At 51.8% G+C, this 27,378-nt stretch overlaps 1 long non-coding RNA gene across 1 annotated transcript; it reads left to right on the plus strand.

Moving 5' to 3' along the window:
• LOC121135944 lies at positions 1-24,886 on the plus strand. Its single transcript, XR_005873060.1, has 2 exons — positions 1-554; positions 24,723-24,886. It is a non-coding gene; the product is annotated as an uncharacterized LOC121135944 (long non-coding RNA).
• The last annotated feature ends 2,492 nt before the right edge of the window (positions 24,887-27,378 follow it).

Raw genomic sequence — 27,378 nt, forward strand, 5'->3', positions numbered from 1 at the left:
AAGAGGCAGTGCATTGGGGCCAGGAAGGGAAGGAACCATGGAGCTGGGTTTACACCAGCTATGCGAAGCCCCTCCGCTCTGCCCCCGCCTGTGAGGGGCTTTCTTGGCTGGGTCTGTTCCTGACAGAAGGGATGCGTGTTGTTGGGGGTGGGGGGCTTGGCATGTGTGTGTGTGTGAGAGAGAGAGAGAGAGAGAGAGATGTGTGTGTGTGTGTGTGTGTGTGTGTGTGTGTGTGTGTGTGTGTAAAATACAGAAAAAAGCATGGCTTTCCTCAGCTGCAGAGGCGGGCCGGGCTCTGTCCGTGCCAAGTCCCTCAGAGCGGGCACCATGGGGACACAGGAGGCACAGGAAGACTGCAGAGGTGAGGGACGGGTGTAGAGAAAGATGGACGCTTGCCATCTCGAGTGCCAGCGGCTGCATGAGGCCAAACCCCATGAACAAAACCCACAGCAGATCGCTGGCAGCCCACGTTAGGAGGCAGAAGACAGTTGGCAGCGCTGCCGCAGAGGACAGCCTGGGAGCAGGCGGATGTAGGCAAGGCCAGCATGGAACAGGTAAGGACAGAGTGGGGCTCACTAAAGTATAGGCACCTGGTATCTGTGGTGGGGTGCAGGTGGGGGCTAAGTCTCACCTGGGTGTGGGTCCCATGGCATGGCAACTTTCAGAGAGGGCCGGATCAGAGGGAGTCTGACTGCCTCATATCCAGATCATCCGTGTAACCTCTGGACACTTTAAAATGCATGGTACCCACTGCTTGCCCATGTGTGCTTGACTGGTGTTCTGAAGATGCGGGGTGGGTTGGCCTGGGCGGGCCATCTGGAACTGTGACTACAGCAGCCGCGCCCCATGGTGGTCTCAACACTGCATCATCGCCACCATTGTCCGTACTCCCAGGGATGGTCCTCTCCCCTGGTTATGCAAGGCCCCTGACCATGAAGGGATAGATCTGTTTCTTTTGGCAGGTGGGTCAGGGTGGGCTGGGGCTATGCTAGAAGGTCCCGGAGCATCCAGAGACATGCACCCCACTCGCTCAGTCTTCCCAGAGCCCCCATCCTTGCCCACAGCCAGACTTGGCACCTCGGCGCCTGTGTGCAGATCGATGGGACTGAAGCCAAATATGCCGTCAAAGGGATCCGGGTGCCAGTGCCAAGGAGCCAGCTGCTGAGGGCACGGGTGGGGTGGGCTCCAGAGGGGAGGAGCATGTGGCTGAGCTTTCCTCGCGGCTCCAAGGACAAAGCCCATCCCCTTGCTTAGTGGTCACAGGCTGGTCAGAGAGGGTGGGGACAAGGAGGGAACATTCCATCTGGTATGGCATGGGTGGTCCCAAGCGGCCAGTGAGGATCAGGCAAGGATGTGGGTGCTGCCTTTGTGCCCAGGTACCTTTCCTTGAGTGGGGTTCCAGGCAAACACGGAAGCCAGCTTCCCTCCTTTCCCCGCCCATTCTTCCTTTCCCTTCTTTTACTTCCCCAGGAGAGGCTGGCTTGGGTTCTGGGATTCATATCTCAGACTGGTGGGATAGCAGAGGGACAGTGGGGCCACATTGGGACTTGGGCCACTCTGTTCCAGTATAATGCCCTAGGAAGTCACGCTAATCTCAGAAAGGTGTCATTCAAGGTCTGGGGCACTCAGGTAAGCGGAGACATTAGTTTTGGTGCGGGCTCTGTGGTGCTCAGCTTCCTCTGTTGGTCTAGGCTTTGGGACTGTGGAGAGTGGAGTCTAGAGCCCAGCTGAGCAGAGGAGACTCCCCAGAAGGATCAGGGAGGGGCCTGAAGATCAGGAGACTGAGAAGCATGGCTCAGAGACTGAGAGCACATTGTCTGGGGCAGGCAGTTGGGAAAAGGGGAGATTCCAGGGGAGGCTCAGAGTCCAGCAAAGGCTGAGCTATAGATGTCCCAGTTGGACAGGGCCACCCTACCTGACATCAGCACTGCTTAGCCAATCAGGGATCTCTTCTTACAGCCTGGGGAAGGCACCCCCACTGTGGGCTACAGCCTTTAGACACATGCTGGCTAAAACCTTGTAAGGAGAGAGTTCCTTTTGAAAATCCTGGCATGAGCCAGTTCCCTGGCTCTGCACAGGGTTGGGAATGAGTAGGCATGTGCCCACTAGGAATTTGAAAAAATTAAGGTGAGAATACACAAACCTGCTGTGGTCACTGCTGTATACAGGGCCAAAGGGTTGGTTCTCAGCTAGAAGGAAACGAGGTGACCAACTCAAGGGAAGGATTCAAGGGGGATCCCAGTCAGGTTTCCTGGCTCTGAAGCCCAGGCTCAGCATCGTCCATCCCCTTGAAGCCTGGGATTTTCAGAAGCAAACTTTGGGGCATTGGTGCTAGCCCAGTCTGACCTAGATCTGGGCTCAGTGGATGACTGAAGACTTATAGTCTCCAGGCCTGTTTGACTGGCCACAGTCTAAGTGGGCCCTCTGGCTGTCTGGATCTGAGGATCAGGTGTATACAGTGGGAAGGGTAGGAGTCAGAAAGAGCTAGAAATGGCTGTGTGGACTTTAGTCACTGTGCACACTTGTCCCTGTAGGGTCTGGGTTCACTCAGCCAGGCAAGCTGCCATTGGTCTGATGCTTCTCCTCCCCTCCCCCCACCCCCACCCCTGTCCTCAGCAAGGGAACATGCTGGCCTGATTCAAAGCCCTGGTCTGAGTGCCCAGGAGTCTTCAAGTGGTCCTAGATGAGTACTGTGACCCCATGGCCCTTGGCACAGCCTCAGTCTACAACACAAACATACCTATGAGGGGAGAGACTTTAGACACCCATTGGGCCTTCCACCTAGCTGCAGGCCAGAGTAAGTACTACACCTGTCTGTCACCACTGTCTGTGCGAGTATTAACTTGTCTCCAGTATGGAACTCCCTGGAGACCCTCCCATCCAGAGTTGCTGTGGCTGAGCCTGGGGGGTAGGTACTGGGGGTTGATTGCCCCATGCTGGGCAGGCCTTTGTTGATGTTGATAGAAGTAAAAGACAGCAGGGCTGGGGCCCCTGTGGATGTGGAAGAGCTGTGTACCCACCTGCCCTTTTGTCCTGGGCTCTACAGTGCCTGAGGATCAGGAGGCAGGCAGGGAGGTTGGCATCCCACCTGCCTCCCAGCTCCTTCCTCCCCCTCTGCCTCCCGAATTTCACAGTGCCTGCTTTCTGCACTGGCCCAGCTCCCTGGAGACTCCGCCAGATGTTCCTGGGCCGCACGTTGCTCCCTAATGAAATATTCATGCAGTTGCTCTGCCTCTTGACACGAAAACCTTCTGCAGCTTCCCCGCTACCAGGAGCTTGGCAGCTAGCTCCCCCAATGTTGAGTGCAAGCCAGCACCTACCAGGAACACCCCCAGGGACTCTGGACCGGATCTACCCCTTGTCCTGAGAAGGGTCAGGGTCCCCTGGAGCTTTATCATTCTCCCTGCCCTGGGACCACTGTGACACCTTTCTGGACTCCCAAGGTCAGTGTCTGAGCATACGGACATGGTCACTCTGAAGGGCTGGAGAGGCCACTCTGGATGGGACAAGCTACTCCACGGGGGACAGACACCCACAAAGAGCATCCCACTCTACCCAGCAAGTCCAGGGAGGGTGGGCTGCCCATGCTCTCCATTGTCCCACAGTAACACGCCACCCCTATGGTCCACCCATATTCATCTTGCTGGGAGTGGCTGACCAGTTTGATTACTGACTTCCATCCACTGGCTCCTCTGAGATAAAAAAAATCCCCAGATACCGGCTCTATAGCTGGAGGCTGAGTTTGCTAATGTGGAACAAAGGGCCTGGCTGTGCCTTCTGTATGTCACGCTCCCCAACAGCCCTCAAAAGCCCCCAGGAAAACCTAGCTACTGCATTCAACACAGGGTGAACTACCAGGCCTAGAAATACGGTGGACAGAAAGCAGCTCAAGGCCACTCCCAGCTACACAGGAGACCTAAGGCTCACATGCAAACTATTGGCATAGGTGGGCAAGACAGCCATACCAGCCTTAGATTGGGGCAGGTGCCTGTGGCCAGTGAGTGGCCCTTCTTTCAAAGTCAATGACAGGGCAGATGGCACAGCCTCTTGTCCCTCCACCTTTGTGTTGTGCTGCTCTGTCAGGACCTGGACCGGACACCTCCTGACTGCAAAGCCTCATCTTGCAGGGTTGGCCACATAGGAACTCTGCCTGGTGGAACTCTGGGTTGTCACTCTCCTGGTGGATTGGATTCTTAGTCTATCCCATGTTCTGGGTACATCTAAACAGCTCTGAGTGTGGCCTGCCTGGATCTCATGTCTCCCTCTCTCCTCCCATTGACCTTATCTCCACATTCCTGGGCCTGACCCTGGTACCTTTGCTGGGATATTGTGACACCCGAGTGCCATCCACTTACTCCAGCCTTGCTAATAGCATAAGACAGCTCATCAGTTACAGGGCTCCTGAGTCTATGTGGAGCATCCTTTCACAGGATGGTTCTCACCCAAGTGCTGTCAGGATGACCCTCAAGAAGCTCCAGGAGCCACTTTATCAAACATCACACTTAGGGGCTTCTCCCCTTTACCAAACATCACGTTTAGGGTCCAAACACCTTTACAAAACCAAACATTATGTTTAAGGTCCCACACTAAGTCAAGGTTCTGCCAGTTCCTACTCCTGGACTATTAAATGAGGGTGGGGCAGTGTGCCAATGTCCACTCATCATAGAGGTGAATGACTTGCTGAGTGTCTGTGAGCAGAGTCATGGAAGTGTTTCCATGCCTCCTGGCTCCAACATCATCACTAGTTCTCTCTGGTCATGTTCCTTGATGCCCTGTTCATAAGATGCTCTGATCATGGTTCTGGGTGGGAAGGCATGGTGGGACTGAGAGAGGCCACAGGGACGGTACGTGCTGAGAGCATGGCTGAGGATCAATATCCCTGGGTCAAGAGCTCCTATGTGTGTATTGATGATCCCAATCACAAACTTGGGAGGGAGCACTTGGCTCACTGCCTGCCCAAGTCTCACCCACCAGAATGGCAGCTGGTGGTGACCAGGCTCACTTTTCCATTGACATTGGCTTCTTGGGGTTTAGACATCCTCCATTCTTTCACCTCTTCCTTGGGGCCACCCTCATGAAGGGCCAGGAGATACTTGGGGCTGCAGGAGTTTCTGGTTCAGCTACTTTCACAGGGACCCAAGGGGCTGGTGTGCCATAGTAAGTAGACCTGGAGTCCCCGAGAGCGTGATTCCTGACTTTCAGTGTGTGGATCTTGGTCCCATGGTCCTTCTCTTGACAAGCTGTGAGGCTGTCTGCCTGTCCTGTGTGCTGAGTGCTGCCCTTAGACCCTCAGGACACTGCTGCACTTGGGGGCCTGCAATGTGTGTCAGAGGAGAAGGAAAGGGCTTCGGTGGACCTATGACAAAGACCTCCATACCATCCCGGTGAAATTGCCAAATCTCTGGTCAGCAGAGAGGCAAAGCCAAACCTAAATCTTTTACCAAGGAATAACAAATGCTATGAGTCACAACTGTAGGGGCTGTGAGACCCTGGAGCTCCTGTCTATGATTGGCAGCCACAACAGGTTGAATGAAAAGTCCTATCTTCTTCCTACCTGCCTGGGACCAAGGAGCCCTCTGCTCTGCCCAGACTTGGGGATTGCTCCCCAGGGGCGAGCCCAACAGGCTCTCTGAGGCACCAGGGTCATCCACTTCCAGTTGCCCTTGGGCCAGGTTTTGTCTCTGTCAGTTGCCTGACTAGGATGACTGTCACTGAGCACAGCTAAGAAGAAACTCAGCAGACTGTGGACCATAGAGCTGGGAGCTGTGCTGGTGAGCCTCCTAGTTCATCATCTCCACAGCTAAGGAAGGAAACAGCTCAGAGAAGTCACAATGCTCCCCTGAGACCACAGAGCTGCCTGTGGCCAGGGCCAGGGTTGAAGAGGCTAGCCCTGGCCCCCTTTTAGGGGCCAGCCACCAGAAAATGGGGTGACAACCTTCCTCACCCAGGAACTCCCCACAGGGATTCCCAGCTCTTCCAAGTTCACTGAATCCAGGCCTAGTGCCCTTCCCCCACACAGGCAGTGGGTTTGGAAAGAATAGGTTGGAATCAGGAAGGGTCTGGGCTATGTCTTCCCTCCCTTCCCTGGCCCCCGCTGCCTCTCCCCACGCTGCCAGCGAGGTAATAAGCTATGCGTGTCGTGTAGAAATGAAACATGTTCTGCAGAACAAATGGTGTTAATTTGCAGCAAGCTCCACAGCCCAGCATTACAGAGCGCCTGGAGGGCGGCTGCAGCAGCTGCACCAGAATTAACAGCCTCGTGCAGCGAGTTAGTGGAGCCATGCATCACCATCAGAGGGACAAAGCGCCCCGAACCCCAAGACTCCCACAGTTCTGTGCTCCAGGGAGGAAGCTGGTTCCTAGTGGTGAGAAAGGAAGTTGTGGGTCTCTTGCCTTCTGGAAGTTCTAGCCCACAGGAGCCAGTGGCTCCACCTAGGCTGCATGTAGTTGGCCTTCCAGAACTGAGGTCACTGCATGGTCGACTGCGGTCAAAATATACTTGGGGCCAGTCCAAGTTGGGAGCCTGAGCTCTTGGTGCCCAACTGTAGTGGCCTCACCACACAATACCTCCTCCTTTTACTTGCCCATAGATTGTGCTCCAGGCCTTTCTCTCACCCCTCCCCACAAGAGACCTAATTAATCTGCCTGTCTATTTACTTCTACTTATTGCTTGCCTATCGGGCTGCTGGGAGCTGCCGGTCTGTATTGATCGCTCTGAGATGCACCATCTCCCTGGCGATTCATCTTCCTCTGTGGCCTGCCATCCATCCCACTGACGAGTGTCTGCCCTGGGTGTTAGGAGAAAGCTGCAAATTGCACGTTACATCTTAATGGGCAATTCCAGTAACTTCATTGCATCTGATGAATATTTAACATCACCCATCCATCCCCATGTCGCTACCCAACACAGGGGGGAAGGGGGCCAGGACTTCCACTTGCTGCCTTCTGCCTCCTGAATTTGGAAATCTTGGCTGTTCTCCCTGGACAGGTGGGAAGATGGCAGGTGGGGGAGGGAGGGCATGTTCATTTGTCTGTGCTATGTAGAGCTTAGGGCACTGTCTCTTATTTTCCAGCATTGGTCTTGCTGTAGGTCCCTGCCTCCCTTCTCCTCTGTGAATTAGAGGGCCATTCTGGAATGCATGGGGACCCAAGGTATGATTCTGCTTTTGAGACCTGTGCTGAGCACTGGAGGCTTCCCATGAACGCTTCTAGAGTGATGGACCAAGGGGTAAACGAGCCAACACAGACCTTCAGGCAAGTCTCTAGAAAGTATCTTATCTAACACTTAGTATGATCGGGATACTGTGGGCAGCAAAGGGGAGATTTATTAGCTCAGTCATAGCCCTGGGTCTGAGACTGTGGCTTGTGGCAGTCCCCTAGCCACTAATGCCTCCTCACAGCTCTCAGGCAGGGGTGTTGATGGTAGGCCTACATTCCTCTCCAAGGTCTGGGGTAACTTGCAGATCCTGGGAGGTCCTGAGACCACAGCCTGCCTGCTGGAAAGGGTACTTGTGCCAGGTTGTATCATACTCTGTAGCTGGGTCTGACTCACTCCCCAGCCCAGCTGCCTCTGGCCCGCCACACACACTGACAGAGGTAAAGGCATCTGCAAAACTTATTCTTAGTTATCTCCATAACTAAGAAGACACACTGTTTCAAATCCCACAGACTGAATTTGGCCACCGCTGACTCTGCTGCTTTCACGTTTGGGATGCATGCTGCTTTCTTCCTCATCCCTAAATTGGAAGGCATGGCGCTGAGTGATGAGAAGAATCAAAATATGGAAACTTTAACCTGGGATGCAGGTGTGGGGAGATCTGGGTCAAACTCAGTCTCAGCCTTCAGCAATGCCAACTTCTTTATCTGTAGACAGAGATTTACCATTATTGTTATTCAGTGTGTATGTGTGAGGATTCAGTGTAAGAACGTAATTTGTACTTCTGGTACGAAGCCGGTACTGCGAAGATAATGGTGGTGATAATGGTGATGGTGTTGACAGTCATGTTGGTAGTGATAATAAAGGTGGTGATAATGGTGTTAGTGATGATGATAGAGATGGTGGTGATAATGATAGTAACTGGTGGTGATGCGGTGACAGCAGTGATGATGGTGATGGCAATGGCATCGATGGCGGTGGTGCCGCCTGGTAGTGATGGCGCTGACTAACATCACAGTGGCCACTATGGTTGTGACACTGAATCCTTTCAGAACTTCCCACACTGCTTCCTTTCTGCAGTCATACTGCGTTCCGTGTGTCCAGCCTCGTTAATCCTCCTACCAGCTTCCTGACTGGCAGATCTTATGTTGAGGTACAGGGCTGGGACCATGGTTGCTGCTAAGATTACAGGACAACACAGTTCTGTAGAAACTTAGAGGGGGAGAGAGACATCACACTCAGACTCTTGGAACAGCAAACATCTAGGTTCCATGTGAATCAAAGGGCTATCGTGAAGGCAGCTGGGAAACACAGGGAGGAGCCCACGCCCTAGGCTCATGTGGTCAGTCTTGCTGAGATCAGCAGTCAGCGCACTGAGATGGAGCTAGCGGAGAGGCCGTGCCGAGACAGGGCCCATGTTCATACAACCAGGGCAAGAAGGGACAGTTAGCCTCTATACAGCAGAAACACAGGTTGCGAGGCTGTGACTGACAGGCAAGGAGGGTAGGCTTCATCAGTAGATGTAAGTAATAGAGTTTCAGTTCTGGACCCACCTTCAGCCTTCAGAGGGCCGGAGCTCCTGAGCCCAGCTCTCCTAGCCTCCCTGTCCATCGCTGGCACCAGGCATCCTCTAGCTTATGTGTCTGCATGTTACCCAAACTTCCATTTTTCTGAGGAACTCCACTTCAGATGAATATTTACCTACAGTGGCAACGCAGAGCATCTGGATGGTGGATGCTATCTATGACTGAGCTGTGTTGGAGTGAGACCTTCGGGTTCTACCTGAAAGGGTTTGAGAGACACTTCACCCTTCCCTCTACAGTTATGGGCACTGCTGACAATGCTCTACACAGCATCACTGCTGTAGTGCTGGCTGTGGGTACCAGCAGTGTGGCAGGCCTGCGGGAGAGGATCTTGTATGTCAGGGCAGTAATAAAGGTGCTTAGCTGGGGAATTGGAGAGTAGATGGCTATTCATGGTCTCTGCTCTCCCCCTAGAGTAACAGCACAGAGCAGCCCCTGGCCTCTGAACCCACACCCAGACCAGCGGTGGCTGGCGGCCACTGCCTGGTTACATCTGCTGTGCACGCGAGAGCACTTCCAGATGTCCCAGAAGGACCCGCTCGAATGTCAATTCCATCTTCTCACAATCATTTTCCGCATCCTCTTAGCGCCGCAAGAACGCAGCCTGCTCGTTTGAATGCATAATTAGCCCAAGCATTCTACCTCGCTAATTTCAAGGCAGGGGACGCCAGTGGAGGGGGCTTAGGAATTTGCATATTAATTTAGCCGAGGGAGAGAAAAATTGTTTACCACTTTCTTTCTCGCAGTTGCTCACAGAGGACTTAACTCTTTGTACTCTCCATCTGGAGCCTCCAGGAGGGAGTGCATGGGGGTGCAGCTAACTCTCCCTGGAGACCCTGATTACCCAATTCAACCCACCTAGGCTCTACTGGACCACTCAGGGGTGCTCCTAAACACACGGTTGGGCTCAGTTAGCTGTCTCTGGCTTTGCAGAGACACATTTCTAGCCATTTCAGTGTTAGACAGTGTGGGGACCCTCAGATGACCCCAAGTACCTCTCCTTGGCTAATCTTTAGGAGTCAGGTGTCTGGGTCCTTTTGGCCACTCCATTGTCTTTATCTATTTGTTCGCTGGTTTATTCCATAATTTTTCACTGTGTTCCATGTCTTGGGCCAGTATAGTACTCGGTACATAACAAGAGGCCAGTTACTGATTGCAGTGGCCGATGATGAGAGAGATGTTGAGCATAGCTCCCAGCATTCTCTTGAGTGAGCATTCACTGGAGAGTCCAGTACCTGGAGGAGGCACCACCTGCCTTGGCTCTTACAGAATGTGATGCTTCTCAATTAATGGAGCCGGTGTGATGAGGGAGGCAAAGGGAACACTGAACATACTGAAATGGGCCAGTTGTCCCCATCATATTTAGGGGCTTGTGACATGTCAGGCCAGGACATGAGTGTATGTCTTAAAAACAGCCAGACCTCCCTGAGCCTCTATGCTGCCTGGTGTAGGGAGTTGTAGTGACTGCAGGTAACTCATCAGGACTGTGTGTTTCCACAGTGCAAAAATGATGGTGTATGCTGTGCCTGATGACTTCACGGAGGACTAAGCTGTGACAGCTCTAAGTACTGGAAGAATTTCATTCTACTTAGTTCTTTACCACAGACAAGCTGGCAGGTTTAGACCAGAAGGGCCAGGCAGAGGGCTGTTAGGGTCCTGAGCACGCAAGGGGGGGTGGGTAGTGGAAGGCTAAGAATCCAGGGTCCTGAGAAGCCATAGTTGAAGTCTTTTGACCCATGGAATGGATGAATATCAATATGTCCTCCAGCTGAGGCCCTCTCTAGACAAACACGGTCCCCATGCAAGTTCCCACAGAGCCCACATGGCCTTGGCATTGAGGGCCACTTCAAGCAAGGAGCCAAGTCAAGTCCTCTTTGCAATATCAGTGGGCCAGAGACCCAGAGGCAAGCTGCTCACCATCTGTGGCCTTCATGGGATTTTTCTCACTGCCCTCAGTCCACACATTTGCAAAGGCGCCCAGGATGAACGCCAGAGGGCCCTGTAGTGACTCTGACTCTTGGCACATGCCCAGTGAGACCAGTGCCCAGAAGTACTGATGCACATGGACAGCAGATGGGACTGATGACTAAAGTCCGCTCTCATTCAACTGCAGAGTCAGCATCTTGGTGACCAGACTGGAGGCCTAGCAATGCGAGGGACATGGCTAAGGTCCGAGAAACAAGGGTGACAGGAACACTCTGCAGTAGGACTGTGCCAGCTGTCCCAGAAGCCTATTTTGAGCAGGCCAGAATAGAGGCAGTAGAACTGAAGAGCAAAATGAGACCTAGAACCAGGGAATTGCTGGTCATGATGGAGAGGCTGTGGGTGACAGGCTGCTGGGAACCACACACTGACCATGCAGAAGGCAGGAACAGGTGCTGAAGACACACTTGGTCTCCATATAAGGAAGCAGAGCCCCCAACCCAGCTGGACTTCTGGGCCAACAGACTTAGAGGGCTAGAGAAAGGGTTGAGCCTTTTTGTGGCGTAGCCAATCTCAGCTAGGATGTGTACCTGTGACACAGGAAGAAGAGACACACAGAGTTCAGTGACCCATCCAAAGCTCCACAGCCACCAGCAGAACACTCTTCCAGTTCCTTAGGGGAACCATCAGGTGCAGGTTTAAAGGGGGAAGTTTCATAGGATGAGCATTTGATAGTGCTGGGAGACCCTGGGGACACATCCCAGAGCCCAGAGGGCACAGAGGGAAACTCCTGTTTCCTGGAGAGGAAGGCACAGCGGGGAATAGGTGTGAGGCTAGTTCCATCTGGGATGTCACAATTGCTATTCTGTTTGACAGACAGAAAGGATGGACACATACACACAATCCTGTATCTACCTTGCCTGTTCCCAGGGCCACATCTCTTCTCCCCTGTCTCCCTGGGGCCTCCTGCATAGGAAGAGGCAAGGCCCACGAATTAAAATGTCAGGCCTTGTTTGGGAGTGGAGAGCAGAGACTCAGGGATCCCAGACATGTGGACAATACAGGTTCCAGGGCCAATGTAGGCCCAGAATCCAGACTCCCTTTATGGGCCTCTCTACCAAAGTTCTCCCCCACATAGGGTCTCAGAGCTCCAGGAGAGGTAAAAGAGCTCTGCTCTTCACACCTAATCAAGCCCAGCTCCAAGAAACTTGGTACTGGCTATCCTCCCTGAGTTTCCTTCCCTCTATGGTCTCCCTCCCTCCTGAAGATCCCCTTCCTTGGCTTCCCTCCCCTCTGGAACTCCTTCTTTTTCTGAACCTCAACTCCCTGGGGGTTTATAGTGGCACAAGCCTTTCTTTCTCCTGCTCCAGCAGGTGTTTTCCGGGGACTTATGAGATGGATGGCTGATGGTGGGAAGCTGATCTTCGGGGAGGAGACATGGCTGTGGCTAGGAGAGGGTCGTGTGCATGTGAGCTCTGAAGGCCATCTCAGGAAAGCTGTAGTCAGGCATAGGAGGGCAGGCACTGCCCTGTAGCAGGGCAGGAGCCCTGGGGAAGCAGGAACAGCTTGCTCAGGCCCCCTGCTGTTCCTGCTCATCCAAGTGAGGCAGGCTGGCTTCCTTTGTGTGGATGTGTGGGCGTTGTGGGCTGGGTCTGGAGGTAATTTGTCTGCCTCCTGCAGCTGGCTGTCATCTCACATCTGTGAAGCAGCTTCATTTCACTGTCATTAAAAATCCCAGGTCTGACAGGTAGCAAAAATCCAATGTGAAAACAACATCCCTGGGACCAGTCTTGGCTCCAGTGGGAGTCCTACTCCTGACCAGTCTACTCCCTCAGAGAGTCCAGATGGGAGTTGGCCTTCTGCTCTGTCCTGGAGAGGGCTGGCTGGGTTGAACAGGTGTTCCCTGCTGCCCAATGCAGAAGGATCAGAGAGCGAAGGGGCAGAGGGGAAGCTGTGGGAAGGCAGAGACCCATCCCAGCCACCTGCTGCCTGGGCCATGCCACACAGAAATCTCGAGGGGCCAAGTCCACAGATAAAGCAAGGAGGTCCTGGAGATCCAGGCACACACCCAGATCCTACTACCTGAGCTTCAGTCTCTGCAGGAGCCTCCTGGGAGGGGACCCTGGCAGGGGTCAGGCTGGCTGTTCCTGACGGGTCCTTTTTTGCCTACTTGACACCTTTATTTTTCTGGGTAAGGGCGAGAACTGGGAAGGTCCGGCAGGGTCAAGGAAGTCCTAGCATTTCTCTGTCTTTCCTGGTGTCCCCAAGCCCTTCAGCATAGGGTCTGGACTCCAGGAGCTGGACTCCAGTCCCACCTCTAGAAACCTCTCCAGGAAGTGTCGCAGCTGCTGACTTCTCTGAACCTCCAGGGCTTGAGCTCTGAAGAGCACGAGTGGATGGATGCATTCATCCCTGGAACATGGAGTATATTGGACTTTAACCTCAAGGAGGACAGCAGCCTGCAGTGGGACCCCCACCCACAGCTCTGCCGTGGACTGTTGGAAAACCCCTGGACCCTGGGGGAATAGTAGTTGTTACAGTCCCTCCTCTTACAGGAGACCAAGCCCACAGTAGATACCAGGCCCTGCCATAGATCTGGCAACTTATCTATCCCCCAGGAGGCAGGCTCAGAGTTAGCTTGCACACTGCTACTGGGCCTGCCCCGGGCCACTGTAGACCTGTATGCACTTGTCCCCACCAGAACCCAGGGCCTGGTTTTGAGGTTTTGAGCTGGATACGGATTGGGCTGAGCCTGAAGTCTTGCCCCCAGGCCCAGTGCATAGGCAGTGTTACTGTCTAGAGATTTCCTAGGACTCTGAGCCTTGCGGTTCCTCCTGCTTGGGGGTAGGGAGGCTCTTCCAAGGCCTAGAGCCCCTCCCAGAGCTGAGAAGCCCAGCACGTGGAGGGTTAAGCGCTGATGATGGCTTTGTCTCTGCATCAGTGTACATAATGTGCTCTGCATTTGCATACTGCAGTGTGCGCTCAATTAAAATGAACTTTTAATTTCTTCTAAGTAAATTACTTCTTGCCGGTACGTGATGTGCACAAATGTCAGAATAATGGGAAAGCCTTAATGAGCTGGGGAGTGGATCTGGTGGGGGCTGCTTGGAACAAGCCCTGAAACACACATGTCTACATGCCACACCAACATGGGGCACACATTGTCCCTCAGGCAGGCCACATACTGACCTGAGACTGCTGGCTGTATCTTTTCTATACTCACCATGCACACCCTAGCTGGGCCATTACTAGTGTGAGACTTACACCGTCTCTCACTCAGTAGTGGTCTTCTCCCTGCGTGCCTCAGATGCTTGCACACTTACATATAGAGGGTTCCCCTGAGGAAGATGTGGGTCCATGCAGCCTCAGTGCCCCCATCTACTCCTTATTCCGGTTGTAAATGGCAATGTGTGTTACAAGGCCTTGAGGCAATAGGAACTGAAAGCAACCAGAAGGCAGCAGCAAATATGGCTCCCTCCACCTTCGTGGGGCCAGCGCCTGAGCACAGATCTGAAGCATGCAGGAGGCCAGGTGACACTGCATCTGGTTAGAGGAGGAATGGAAAATCAGGCCAAGACACAGCAAGCGCAGGGGTGAAGGCTATCACCCCAAGGCCTGACCTCACCCATTGGATCTCAAGTATCAGAAACTATGAGGAGCATCATCAGTTGGCGTGAACTGGGTGAAGGGAAGTCCAGCAGAGCTTCCAGGCCCCGGTCTCTGACACGAGGCATTAGCCTCACCCAGCACTCGTTTCAGCACCTTGGAGAGGTCCAGGAACAAGTGTGGCTGTGGACCTCCGACTCAGTCCCGTTACCTAGGCCCTACCCTTGTACACAGAGGCCACCACTGTGGTACCGGCTCCAACACCCACAGGACTCATGTCCCTGAACATGATTGCTTGGAACCTCTTAGCACCTTTTGTGTGTCTAGGCCTGAGGGTGCCCCAGGCCACTTTTAAATATCTGCCGTAGGGACCAGCAAGATGGGTCTGACAACATGAGTTTGGTCCCTGGGATCCACATAGGAGTAGAGAACTGACTCATACAAGTTTCCCCCTCACCTCTTAGTGTGTGTGTGTGTGTGTGTGTGTGTGTGTGCGCGCGCGCGTGTAAGAAGAATAAATAAGATAGCCGGGCGTTGGTAGCCCACGCCTTTAATCCCAGCACTCGGGAGGCAGAGGCAGGCAGATCTCTGTGAATTCGAGGCCAGCCTGGTCTACAGAGTGAGTTCCAGGACAGCCTCCAAAACAATACAGAGAAACCCTGCCTCGAAAAACAAACAAACAAACAAAAAGAATAAATAAGATATATAACTCTCCATTCCAAGGTATAGTGAAGCTACTCCTAAGTATCTCTGGGGCCCTAGACCACCTGCAGAATACAAATTGGTCTCACTGGGTCTGAGGCCACTGCCTGGTGCAGCAGAGGTGACAGTGCCTGCCACTACTCTCCTTAGGTGTGCAGCTGCTATGAGCCAGGCTTCTGGCAGTCCCAACTTGGCTGCTCATATCTCCCCGAGCCCCTTGGGTTTAGACTTGTCAACAGAACCTTCTGTGCCAGCAGCAACTGTGCCAGGAGGGGCTGATCCACAGACTGTGGCCTTTGTGGAGGAAGGTGGCGCCAGCTGCACAAACCTTGATGGGAAGGCATCACCGAGCAGTGTGGTTTTGTGCATCCTGCTCTGCAGAGGGAAATCAAGGAGGGGTTCCTGGAGGAGGGAGGCAGCAAGCTGATTATGGAGGGTGCACAAGGATGGATGGCCTTAGGGGGACACAGGGACAGAAACCACAGACCTGACTGGGCTGGAGGAGCGTGTCTGTTTTGAGCCTGCATCTGGGATACTAGAAGATTCAGTTAACTTGGAGGGGAGTCAGGGGCACACCCACGAAAGGTGCAGGCCCCATAGCCAACAAGGCTGAAGAGACAGCCATGTGGGGTTAGTCCTCATAGTTAGGACTTCTAAAGGACATAGGAGACGAACGGATGGGAAATGATGGGCATATTGGACAGATGAGTGAGGGAAGGGTTTTAGGAGAAGACTCATGGTGGAGCGGGAGGGGTAGGGAATGTGACTCAAGTCCAGCCCCAGGCTGACACACTGAGGTTTGAAAGATAACGCTGAGAGTGCGTAAGTGTAGGGTGAGCCGACATTGTCCCATCCAAGGAAGGTGACCCTGTGTGGAGGCCAATATTGAGAAGAAACCTTCAGAGATAGCTGCTGTGTCCAGCCCAGGGTGACAGATGGGGAGGCCAGCCACAGTCTGCACATGGGAAGGTAGAATGATTAAGCACCAGCAGGTCACTGAAACAGAAGAAAGGAGCCAGTCCCGGCCGGGCAGGGTTGCCTGTGTGTGGTCTCCATGAAGTAGGGAGTGGTGCCTCTGCATGTCCACCTGCCCAGGGACCCCTGCAGACTCACTGGACGTCCCTGGGACAACTGCTAGCAGCGCTGAGCAGGCAGTGCTGGGCAGGAGGCTGGCTACACGGGATGCCCCTCTCTGCTGCACCCACCTCGGATGGGCACCCACCCTCTAGGACTTCTGAGCAGCCAAGCTGTACATGTTGATCCTGGCACCACGGACTTACCAATTCCCTCACCCCACCTTTGCCACAAGGTCCTGCTGTTTCCCAGAATGCTCTCTTCATTCTTATCTGCCCATGAGCCGAAGACAGGCCCAGCACACCGTGAGGAAGAGTGTGTGGTGAGGCCTCAGCTCCCACTTTATTTGCATTGGATGTAGATAACTGTCACACTCCAGCTCTTGTGATACCTAAGGGCCCATCCAGCTCCACTAGCTGTGCTGTTCCCACCAGTCCCCACTCCCACAGCGGGGGAGGAACCATCTTCAGCAATCCCAGTGGCTGAACTTCTGACAGGGCAATCCACTCTCAGATCCCTTCCTTCCTATTTTTCATGCCCACCTTTCCCCTGAAGAGGCCTGACAATTGCCACTCCCCTAGAATTTGGGATCTACATGTTCAGGTGTGTGCATATGTGTATATGTGCTCATGTATGCGTGCGGGCATGTCAGGCATGTGTGCATGCCTGTGTGTGCACATGAGGTGACTAGAGCTCAGCTTTCCCCCCATTGGTGAAATTTACATTGAACCACAAATTAATTTCATAATTTTTTCCTCTCTAATTATGCCAACATCTGTTGCAAGGCAAGCTGTGCGTGTGCATTTTAATGTCCCTCCCCTGCTCGCCTGCTCGCAGCATCACTGCCTGTCTCTGACTGAACTTTTCAATAATTATCGCCAAGAGAAGATCTCGACTTCCATTTCTCTTGCCGCTCAAGAGGGGGAGAGGTGATGGAGGAGGGGAAGGAATAGCAGGGGGCAGGGAAAGGGAACGCAACGAAGGGTTAAAGGGAGTCACAGCACGTGGGCGGGCTGTGGGGACCTCTTTATTCCTTCAGGAAGACATGGCTGTGAGGAGAGTGTAGGGGCACAACAGGGAGGGAGAGCAGCTGGGAGCACATGTGTCATGGCCAGAGACACGGCTGCTTTCTCAAGGCCTGGAGGTGGAGGTGAGGCCTTTGATCTTCTGTGACAAAGCCACACTTACAGAGTTGCCGAGGGATCTTGGCTTTGTGCCATCTGGATTGGGAACCCTGGTGTCTCCTCTGTGGAGGGTTCCGCATAGGTCACTGAGACAGCCTCTGGTCCTGACAGGAGGCCTAGTCTGGCACCTGTATGTGGTACCCACACTTAAAAAGGTGCTTCTGAGTGTGCTGAGAAAGGGTTTTGGCATCCCTTCCCAACCTTTCCAGCAACACCCACCTGCTGGCCCAAGGAAGAGGGTGACCCCAGAAGCATCTTAGATGAAGGGCGCTCCAGAAACAATCCTCCATCCTACACTTTGACTGAGTGTACCCAGTCAGTGCCTGAATGTGTGAGAGTGTGTGTGAGCATGTTATGTGTGTACACTTGAGGGCCATGCACATGTATGTGCATTTGTGCTCAGGGACACACAGGTTAAGCATGAGTCGTTTGTGTGTTTATGTACATGTATGTGCCTGTGTAGGTCTGCACATACTAACTTCTGCTTAGGCCTGCTCTGCAAATGGACCCCAGAGCGATGGCCTGTATCAGGGCACGCACTTGCTGTCAAGCCTGACATCTGTCTCTGTATCTTGTGCATCTTGTGAGACGAGGCAGGCACAGGCTCTCTCCTACAAGCTTCAGTCTTCTCAGCATTTAACAAGAGCCAAACGTGCAGCACCCACAGAGAGGTCACTTGCACACAGCTGCTGTTCCCTGTAGCAGGTGAAGGTGTGTGCTCTCAGGTCTGGTCCTTTGGTGGAAACGAAGACTAGCACGTCCAGAGTGGGTCTGCACGCTCTGAGCCTGTCACTTTCTCCCTTCTCATCACTGGAAGAGTCCCCATTGGTCCCCTTGCTGCTCAGGTGCTCTTCTCAGCAGCCCATCCACCCAACAGTGGCCTCAGTGGCACTTTTAAGCATAATGGCTGACTTAAAGCTGCGTGCTACTCCTGGCTGACCTTGGATCACACCCACCATCCTGACAGCACTATGCGCCTGATCCCTCATCCTTAGTAGTTGTGAAGTGCACCTGAGCTCTGGTCTCTGGAGACTCCCAACCCTTCCACATGGCCTCCTTCCCAGCCCTCCTCCTGGTGACACACAATCTTGCTTGGTGTCTCCTAGGAGGACTTCCAAGCTTGTTCCCGGTGGGCTGAGGCTGCCCAAGCTCATGCCACACAGGCCTTCTGGTATACATCACTTGCCTGTTTCTCTGCCCCCCCTTATTCCAGGCTCTTAGCCTTTCCAGGGCAGAGTATTTTATCTCATCCCCAGAGCCTGAACCATGGTTGATGTTAAATACCAAACAAACTCCAAAGCAGAAGCACACTTCCCAGTTCCCCTGGACCCTTTTCTAGGATTGTGGCATCCAAAGATCCCCATCTTTGCATTCCAGACATCCACTCTGCCCAGTAGAAAGTAAGCAGGGGTGAGGAAGAGTGGCCACCACTCAAACCCATGTCTGTTGACACCGTGCTGACACCAAGGTACCTGTGGAGCTCCATGAAAGCCTGGGAACTTTCTTCAGGTGAGATGCCAGCCTTGGGCACCTGTGGAGCATCAGCAGGTTCAGAGTGAGACTCATCCCCTTGCAGAAACCTCCAAGTCTACCCAATAACATAGCATCTGAATGGCCCCGGGGGTGGAAAATGCTCTAGTGGGACTCGGGTATTGAAGGAATCCCATCACAGATGGAAGGACAGGAAGTTATGGAAGGAAGTGGATGGAGAGACTGCTTCTGGCCATGATTACAACCACAGACGTTGGATTTACACGTCTGCCAAAGACAGCTGCTTAGCTGCACAAACCGGTGCCTGGTGGTTTGGATGCAGAATGTCTTCTGAACGGCTCCTATGTGGAATGTTTGGTTCCCAGCAGTGGATCCAGTCCTTGAGAGTTGATGGAATCCTGAGGGTTCTGATGACTCAGAGGACAGATCATATTATGATGGCTCTACCAGGAGGTGGGGCCTCATGGGAGGAGGTGTGCACGGGGGACATCCCCTTCTTGAGCTGAGTTCTTCCTTTCTATTCTCTCCCCTTTCTCTTTCTTCTTTTCCTCCCCATGCCCTCCTTTACTTCTCTTCCCTCTCCTGCCCTCCCTCCTCCTCCGCTCTCCTCCTTTTCTCCCACCCTCATCTTCCGGCTGTGGTGAGGTGAGAAGTCTCTAGCACACTCTACTGCAGTGTGATGCTCTACCTGCCTCAGGCCCAAAGCAGTGGAGCCAGTTGACCTTGTGCTGAAGCTCATGAAACTGTGGGACAACATGACTCTGCCTCTGCCCTCCTTTTAAGTTGTCGGGTCTGACACAGCAACGAAATTGTGACCAACTGAATGGAACAAGCATTTTCAGGTGCTGCACAGACAGCTACAAACCACCCCCAGCTTTCCGCCTGGAGAAGGTCCTCGGGCCTCTGCTGAGTGATGTGGAGACCGGGACAGGGCACTGGTCATAATAGATAGCGGAAGCAGAGGTCGGTGTTCAAGGGTGCTGAGGTGTCTGCAATTAGTGGAGTGTAGAGAGAGGAAGCTATGCAAATAAGAGTCCCCAGAGCTGCACACAGGAGTTCCCTGGAGCCACATGTGACAAGAGTAGAAATGCAGAGGCCCTTCCAGACCTGCCACCAGGGGTAGAGAGGTGATGTGGCAACCGTGACCACGCAGACGGGTGGAGTGCAGATCCTGGCTGATGGCCCCTGGAGTGCAAATCCTGGCTGATGGCCCCGGAAGGCAGATCCTGGCTGATGGCCCCGGAAGGCAGATCCTGGCTGGTGGCCCCGGAAGGCAAGTCTTGAGAGCAGAATGGTTATGGCTCTAGCACAGGAAGTGCCAAGTAACCTCTTTTGTTAACAGGTTCAAAAACAGTTTTGCCAGGTCAGGCTTCATGGCTGGAACAAATATCACCCTCTCTATAGAAAAGATCTCAGAGGACAGACCCAGAGAGAGGTGACCCAGATGTTGAAATTAAAAGAGGAAGATTTGAAAGACAGGTGAGCAGTGGTTTGGAAAAAAAATGATGAGTAGACATGAAGATAGATCCATTTTTAAAAACACAAGTTTAAGCACAAATTTAAAAACTCAACAGAGCTTTAAGAAAAACTCAACAGGGCTATAGATATGTTTCAGCCTTTGTCTAACAGTCATGAAGCCCTGGATTCGATCCCCAGCACTATATAAACCAGACATGAACTCAGGATGTTTACAGGAGGATCAGATGTTCAAGGTCACCCTCAGCAACTGACTAAATTTGAGGTCATCCTGGGTTACATGAGACCCTGTCTTAAAAGCAGAGCAACAAAATCCTGTCACCTGTGGAAGAAGTCCAAGCAGTGTCCAATGCCTGTGATCAGGACCTGGGAGGACAGGACAGAGATTCTGAGCAAATGAAAAATATCAATCCACAAATAAATAAAGGTCATGTGACATAAAACTAAAAGGCAGGCACATCACGGACAAACTGCTAACACCCCAGAAGCAGGTAGAGAAAAACAGGTGTGTCACAGACAGGGGAGTGTGGAAAGGAATACCAACGACTTCTAATCAGAAGCCATGCAAACTAGAAGGCAGCAGGAGAATGTCTTTAAAATGTTGAAACAAACCTATGAACAAAGAAAAATGAAACACCCTTCAAGAGTTAAGCTGAAATAAAGCATTTTGGGGCAAATAAAATCCAAGGAAGCCCATCAGAGCAGACATGTGTGTAGGAACCACAGAGAAGTACTTCAAGACAGAGAGAAGATGGTGTATAGAGCCTCAGACCAACCCAGGAAGGAAATCATGGGAAATCTGGAATGTGACAACACAAAGTCCTCTTCAGATGACATCAAAATGGAAATAATGGCATCTGGTGGGTGGAGAACGGGGTATCGGCAGAAGGAATGTGTGTGATTCCAACACAAGACAGGAGAGTAGAGGCACTGTGGTAGCATTTCCTTTCATAGCATCAGATCAGTTCAGTAAGATGGGATATGAACCCAAAGCAAAGACATCATGAGCCTTAGAGCAGCTGTCAAAAGTAAGAGAAGCTAAGAGGTACAGCTCCTAAATAAAAGCAGTGTTACAGAATAACTAAATAATTCAAACAAATAGCAAGGTAGTTTAAACTCAATCATGCTAATAATTAAATTAAATATAAAATTAAAAAGCAGAGGTTGAAAGACTGGAGTGTATGGTTCAACCAGATTATCATGTTAGAAGCCCTGAGTTGGTTGGATACCCAAAACAAAAAAGAAAAGGAGAGCCAGTGAAATTGCTCAATGGGAAAACGGTGCTTGCCACTAAGCCTGATAACCTGAGTTCCATCCCTCAAACTCTCACAGTGGAGGGAGAGGACTGACCCATGAAAGTTGTCCACTGACTTCCACACACACGCTGTGACATTGTGGTGTGCATGCACCTGAGTGGCCACCTGCACACGAACACGCACGCACCTTTTTTCATATTTTTATTTAACTTTTTACACATGTCACTCTCAGTTCCCTCCCCTCCTCCCCCACCCCCCAATCCTCCCAACCCCTCATCCCCACTCCATCCCCCCTCCGATTCCCAGGGAGGGTAAGGGCTTCCATGAGGGATTTTCAGAGTCTGTCACATCATCCCGGAAAGGGCCTAGGTTCTTCCCCATGTGTCCAGGTTGAGAGAGCATCCCTCCACATGGTATGGGTTCCCAGAGTTCATCTGTATGCCAGGAATAAATACTGCTCTACTCTCCAAGGTCCCACAGATTGCCAAGACCTCCTCTCTATCACCCAGGTCAGTGGGAGGGATGTCTGGATCAGTCTAATGCTGGCCCCTCAGTCATCAGTATGGGGTCCATGTGTTCCCTCTTGTTTAGGTCAGCTGCCACTGTGGGTTTGCCAGCCTGATCTTGATTCCTTTGGTCATCACTCCTCTTTGCAACTGGGTTCCAGGAGTTCAATTCGGTTCACAGCTGTGGGTGTCTGCCTCTGCCTCCATCAGCCACTGGGTGAGAGTTCTAGGATGGCATATAAGGTAGTCATCATTTTCATTATCATGGGAGGGCATTTAAGGTAGCCTTAATGCCAGTTGGTGTCATTCTTATAGATCTGTGAAGATCTCACTAGTGTCAGATCTCTCCTCCAACTTATACTGGCTTCCTCTTTTATGGTATCTCCCATCCTTTTTCTATTCTTACCCTGGCTCAACCTTCCTGCTCTCCCATGTCCTCCTCTCTCCTCTTTTCTCCCTCTCTTTCTCCCATCTCCTTCTACCCTCCCATTCTCCCCACAATCCAATTAGGAGAGCTCATCCTGTAACCCTTCTCTGGGTTACCATGTATATCTCTCTTAGGGTCTTCCCTGCACCCCAGACTCTCTGGCAGTGGAATTGTGGGCTGGCAGTGCCCTGATCCATGTCTAAAATCCATGTATGAGTGAGTACATACCATACTTGTCTTTTTGTGACTGGGTTACCTCACTCAGGATGGTTTCTTCTAGTGCTATCTATTTGCCTGCAAATTTCAAGATTCCATTTTTTCTGCTGAGTAGTACTCCATTGTGTAAATGTACCACATTTTCTCTATCCACTCTTCAGTTGAGTGGCATCTAGGTTCTTTCTAGGTTCTAGCTATTACAAATAATGCTGCTATGAACATAGTTGAGCAGATGTCCTTATTGTATGAGGGTACATCTTTTGGGTATATGCCTAAGAGTGGAATTGCTGGATCTTGTGGTAGACTGATTTCCATTTTCCCGATTTTCCTGAGGAATCTCCATACCAATCTCCAAAGTGGCTGCACAAGTAGGCATTCCCACCAGCAGTGGAGGAGTGTACCCCTTTCTCCACATCCTCTCCAGCATAAACTGTCACTAGTGTTTTTGATTTTAGCAATTTTGATGGGAGTGAGATGGTATCTCAGAGTTGTTTTGATTTGCATTTTCCTAATGGCTAAGGATGTTGAGCACTTTCTCAGGTGTCTCTTGGCCATTTTGGACTCCTCTATTGAGAATTCTCTATTTAGTTCTGTACCCCACTTTTTAATTGGATCCTTTGGTGTTCTGGAGACTTGCTTCTTGAGTTCTTTGTAAATTTTGGAAATCAGCCCTCTGTCAGATGTGGGGTTTGTGAATATCTTTTCCCATTCTGTGGGCTGTCATTTTGTCTTGCTGACTGTGTCCTTTGCCCTACAGAAGCTCCTCAGTTTCAGAAGGTCCCATTTATTAATTGTCGATCTCAGTGTCTGTGCTACTGGTGTTATGTTCAGGAAGTGGTCTCCTGTATCAATTTGTTCAAGGATACTTCCCACTTTCACCTCTAAGAGATTCAGTGTGGGTGGATTGATATTGAGGTCTTTGTTCCTTTTGGACTTAAGTTGTTTTTTTTTTTTTTTTGGTTTTTTGTTTTTTTGGTTTTTACGAGACAGGGTTTCTCTGTATTGTTTTGGAGGCTATCGGTCCAGCCCGGCCTTGAACTCCCAGAGATCCGCCTGCCTCTGCCTCCCGAGTGCTGGGATTAAAGGCGTGCACCACCACCACCTGGCCAAAGATTTATTTATTTATTACATATACAGTGTTCTGTCTACACGCCAGAAGAGGGCACCAGATTGAATTGCAGATGGTTGTGAGCCATCATGTGGTTTCTGGGAATTGAACTCAGGACCTCTGGAAGAGCAGCCAGTGCTCTTAACCTCTGAGCCATCTCTCCAGCCCCCTGGACTTAAGTTTTGTGCATGGTGATAGATATGGTGTGCACACCTTTTAAACATTGTAAAGGAAAGGAAATCGGGAATGGTTATGCTAATAGTGGACAGAGCAGAGTCCAGACAAACACTGTTGGAGATGAAGAGGAACGCATCAGGTATGAATTCATAAGGAAGAAACACAGTTATAAATGAGTTTGCTCAGATTTCCAAAGCTGGGCAGTGGCGGCCCATGCCATTAATCCTAGCACTTGGGAGGCAGAGGCAGGCAGGTCTCTATGAGTTCAAAGTTAACCTGGACTATAAAGAGAATTCCAGGACAGCCAGGAATACACAGAGAAACCTTTCTTAAAAAACAAAACAAGAAAAAAAAAAACAAAACAAGAGGAGAGAGAGATTCAAAATACATGAAGCAAAACTAGGCAGATCTAAAGGGAAACAGACAAACTCAGAGTCACAGTTGGAGATTTCAGCATCCCCATCATATATATAGATGGAAAATCAGGAGGAGGGGGAGGATGAGGAGAAGAAAGAGCTAAAGACAATGTTTCAACCACCACGACTTACTTGATATTAATAGGGCCCTTCACCCAGCAGGAACAGAACACACAGGAATTTCCCCTAAATGCAAACAAAAGGAAAATGGCAATATCTTGAACAACTTTATTCCAATACATTTGACACTGAAGGCAGTTGGGTAATTCTGACACAGAGAGTAAGTCCTCATTTGAGGTTTTCACAGGTTACTTAATCTTTGTCTACCAAACTCCCACATCTCTAACCAAAGGAAAAAACAAAACCCTGAAAATCTGAACATACAACTCACAAGCCCCTCTTCCTTCCCTTGTTGCTTTAGGTGCCAGGATGTTCAGAGCAGGACCCTGGACTCAACACAGTACAGTAATCTATGATGTAGACAATCTGCTGTTTCTACAACTGCTATTTTGTTTCCTGACATTTCTCAAACTTGTGTTGGAAGCAGATGTACACACCTTATAAATAAAACTTCCAGAAGAACCAGTCTTTGTGCACAAGGAGCCTTGGCACCTGCTGGCCTGTCTGAGTTTGGCATTCTGCAGGCCATCTAACTGGAGTGCCCCCAGCTGTGGCTTCTTCTCTGGACACCTCTGGAATCTGCACCTGCAGAAGCCCCACCCTTGCTTGGCCTCTTAACCTGGTTCAGGTAGCCCATCCCCTATGGCTATAGTCATAACTGTGGCCAGCCTTCCTAAGCTCCAGCCCTGTAGCGTGGATGCTCTGGACCCTCCTGGAGCCACCGCTGCCAAGCCCAGAGTTAAGAGCAGTGGGGTCCACGGGACACCAGGCATGCTCTGCTTTGTCCTGCAGCCAGCACCACCTTTGCTTACAGCCCTGACAGGACACTGGAACATTGAGGGGGAAAGTCTATCAGCTTCTTCTACAACCAATCCATGGCTCACCTCTGCAGAGTCGCTGTGTGGGATCCTCGGTCTCTGCTCATGTGTCGCCCGACTGGACCCTGGGAACCACATACATGCTTATGATCTGGCTGGCTACATGGACACACATGTGGCAATTCTCAGCAGACACACATGGAAGGCTAAGTCGTGGCCTTCTGTAGCCTGAGTCCTCTCACCTTGAAGGGGGAAACTGGCTGCCTGCCCTGCACAGAGAAAGATATAGACACTAGGCTAAGGCCCACCATCCCCAGACCAGTGATGCCTTCCCTGGACTCAGAGGTGACAGTATGCATCTGAGGGCTGTCACAGAGGAAAAGGCAGAGGCTAGGATTCCCAGCCCCGTTCCCACCTCTAGAAGAAGCAGGAGGCCCCAACCTACCCCCTCCTCTGATGTTTGCTGTTTTGTTGTTGTTAATTCCTCACCAGGTGGAACCAGCACTGTGGGGCTTAATTAAGCTCAGCCAGCTGTTGCTGAACACGGGAATGCAGTGCGTGGCAGAGTCAGCCTGGAGCAGCCGAGTGGGGAGGGCTGGGGCCACAGATCCCAGGAATAGATGGAGTGTGGTCTGAGTTCCGTGCATAGGAAGCAGGGGCTGCCGGAGGGTGGGGGGAGAACTCTGTGGGGAGGTCCAAGGATGTTCAACTGCTGCTTTCTCTCCCCTCCCCTCCCCTCCCCCAAGCATTGAAAGAGCTTAGGTCCTTCAACAGACACCCACCCGCCCTCACAAAGGACAGAGGGAAACTTCAGAGATGAGAGTCCAGGGGAAGTCTTCAGGATATACTGCTCAACACTGGGGCAGGAGTTCTGGAACGAGGAGAGAGCGGGGGGGGGGAGTGAGAGACAGAGAGAGAGACGGAGGGAGGGAGGGGAGAGGTCGAGAGAAGAAAAGAGGGAATTAAGTGTAGTGGAGGGAGGGGTGCACGTGGTATTGGGGTGTGTAGGAGAGTGTATACATGTGTGTTGGAGGGGAAGTATGGACGTGGAGGGGATGTGTATGTGTATGCATTCATGCAGGGGTGGGTCAGGGTGTCTGCATAGAGGTTCTCTGCTCACACTAGTGTGGTTAGACGGGTTCTGCTTTCCCCTCTGGTGTTTCACAGAACTTTACTCACAGTTTCCATGAGACAGGAACAGACATTTTAATAAAGTGGGAGTATACAGCACTGGGTCAAACAAAGAGGAGCTGACTGCTGCTGTAGGGCCTCTCTGCCCCTCGCTGCCCATCCTTGCAAGGGATGGGCACCCGCGTCACCTTCTCTCAGGTGTCAGTAAGTTGAACACACACTAGCAAATGTCTGGATAGGGGAGTCATGTAGAAAGTGGATGGAGCTGGGAACTAACATGAGGGTCCATTCCTTTATCTCCAGAGCAAGCAAAGGTACCCAACCCTGAGTGGAACACAGCCGCACATCTATCTGCTCACATAACAATAGCAACAACAGCAAAACCATATAGCCAGGACCAGTGAGGACTAAGAGCGACAGGGACACTTGCTCGCAGGTCACAGAAGCTAAACTGTGTCCCTCCATTTGTCAGCTAGCAGCGTGACAACAACCCATGACAACTGCACTCTGCTTGTCATTCCTGCCTGACCAAGGACCTCTAAGAAAGCACGGACGAAGTGAGCTTACTTCTGTGGCTGGGCAGGGAGTAGAAGGGTAAACATAATACCATTCTGGGGGTATATTCCAGTTTTTAAGTCCCTCAACAAAACCGCACCCTGTGGGGACAGAGGCAGGCAGCATGACCCGAGGAATGAGAGGTCGGAAGGAGAGGAACAAGGCTTCAGACCCTGTGTGTTTGGATGTATGAAACTCCACACAGCATCTCTGGAAAGCGGAGGCATGCGCCTCGGGCATGGTTAGCTACATTTTCCCATGGTTGTGTACAGCAGTCAGCTGACTCCACTTTTGCTCATTGTGTTTTTCTGGTTGTCTTCCTCGGGACCAGATGAAGAGCAGGTGTCTCCAGAGCCCACACAGATGTCTTTGTTATAGCTAAGAACAGGACTCAGCCTGGGTTCCCAGGCCCATCTGAAGACCATGTGAACCCACTATTTCCCAGCTGCCTGT

This window comes from Mesocricetus auratus, unplaced genomic scaffold, assembly GCF_017639785.1.
Source record: "Mesocricetus auratus isolate SY011 unplaced genomic scaffold, BCM_Maur_2.0 Super-Scaffold_6723, whole genome shotgun sequence".
In the NCBI taxonomy this organism is placed as follows: domain Eukaryota; kingdom Metazoa; phylum Chordata; class Mammalia; order Rodentia; family Cricetidae; genus Mesocricetus; species Mesocricetus auratus.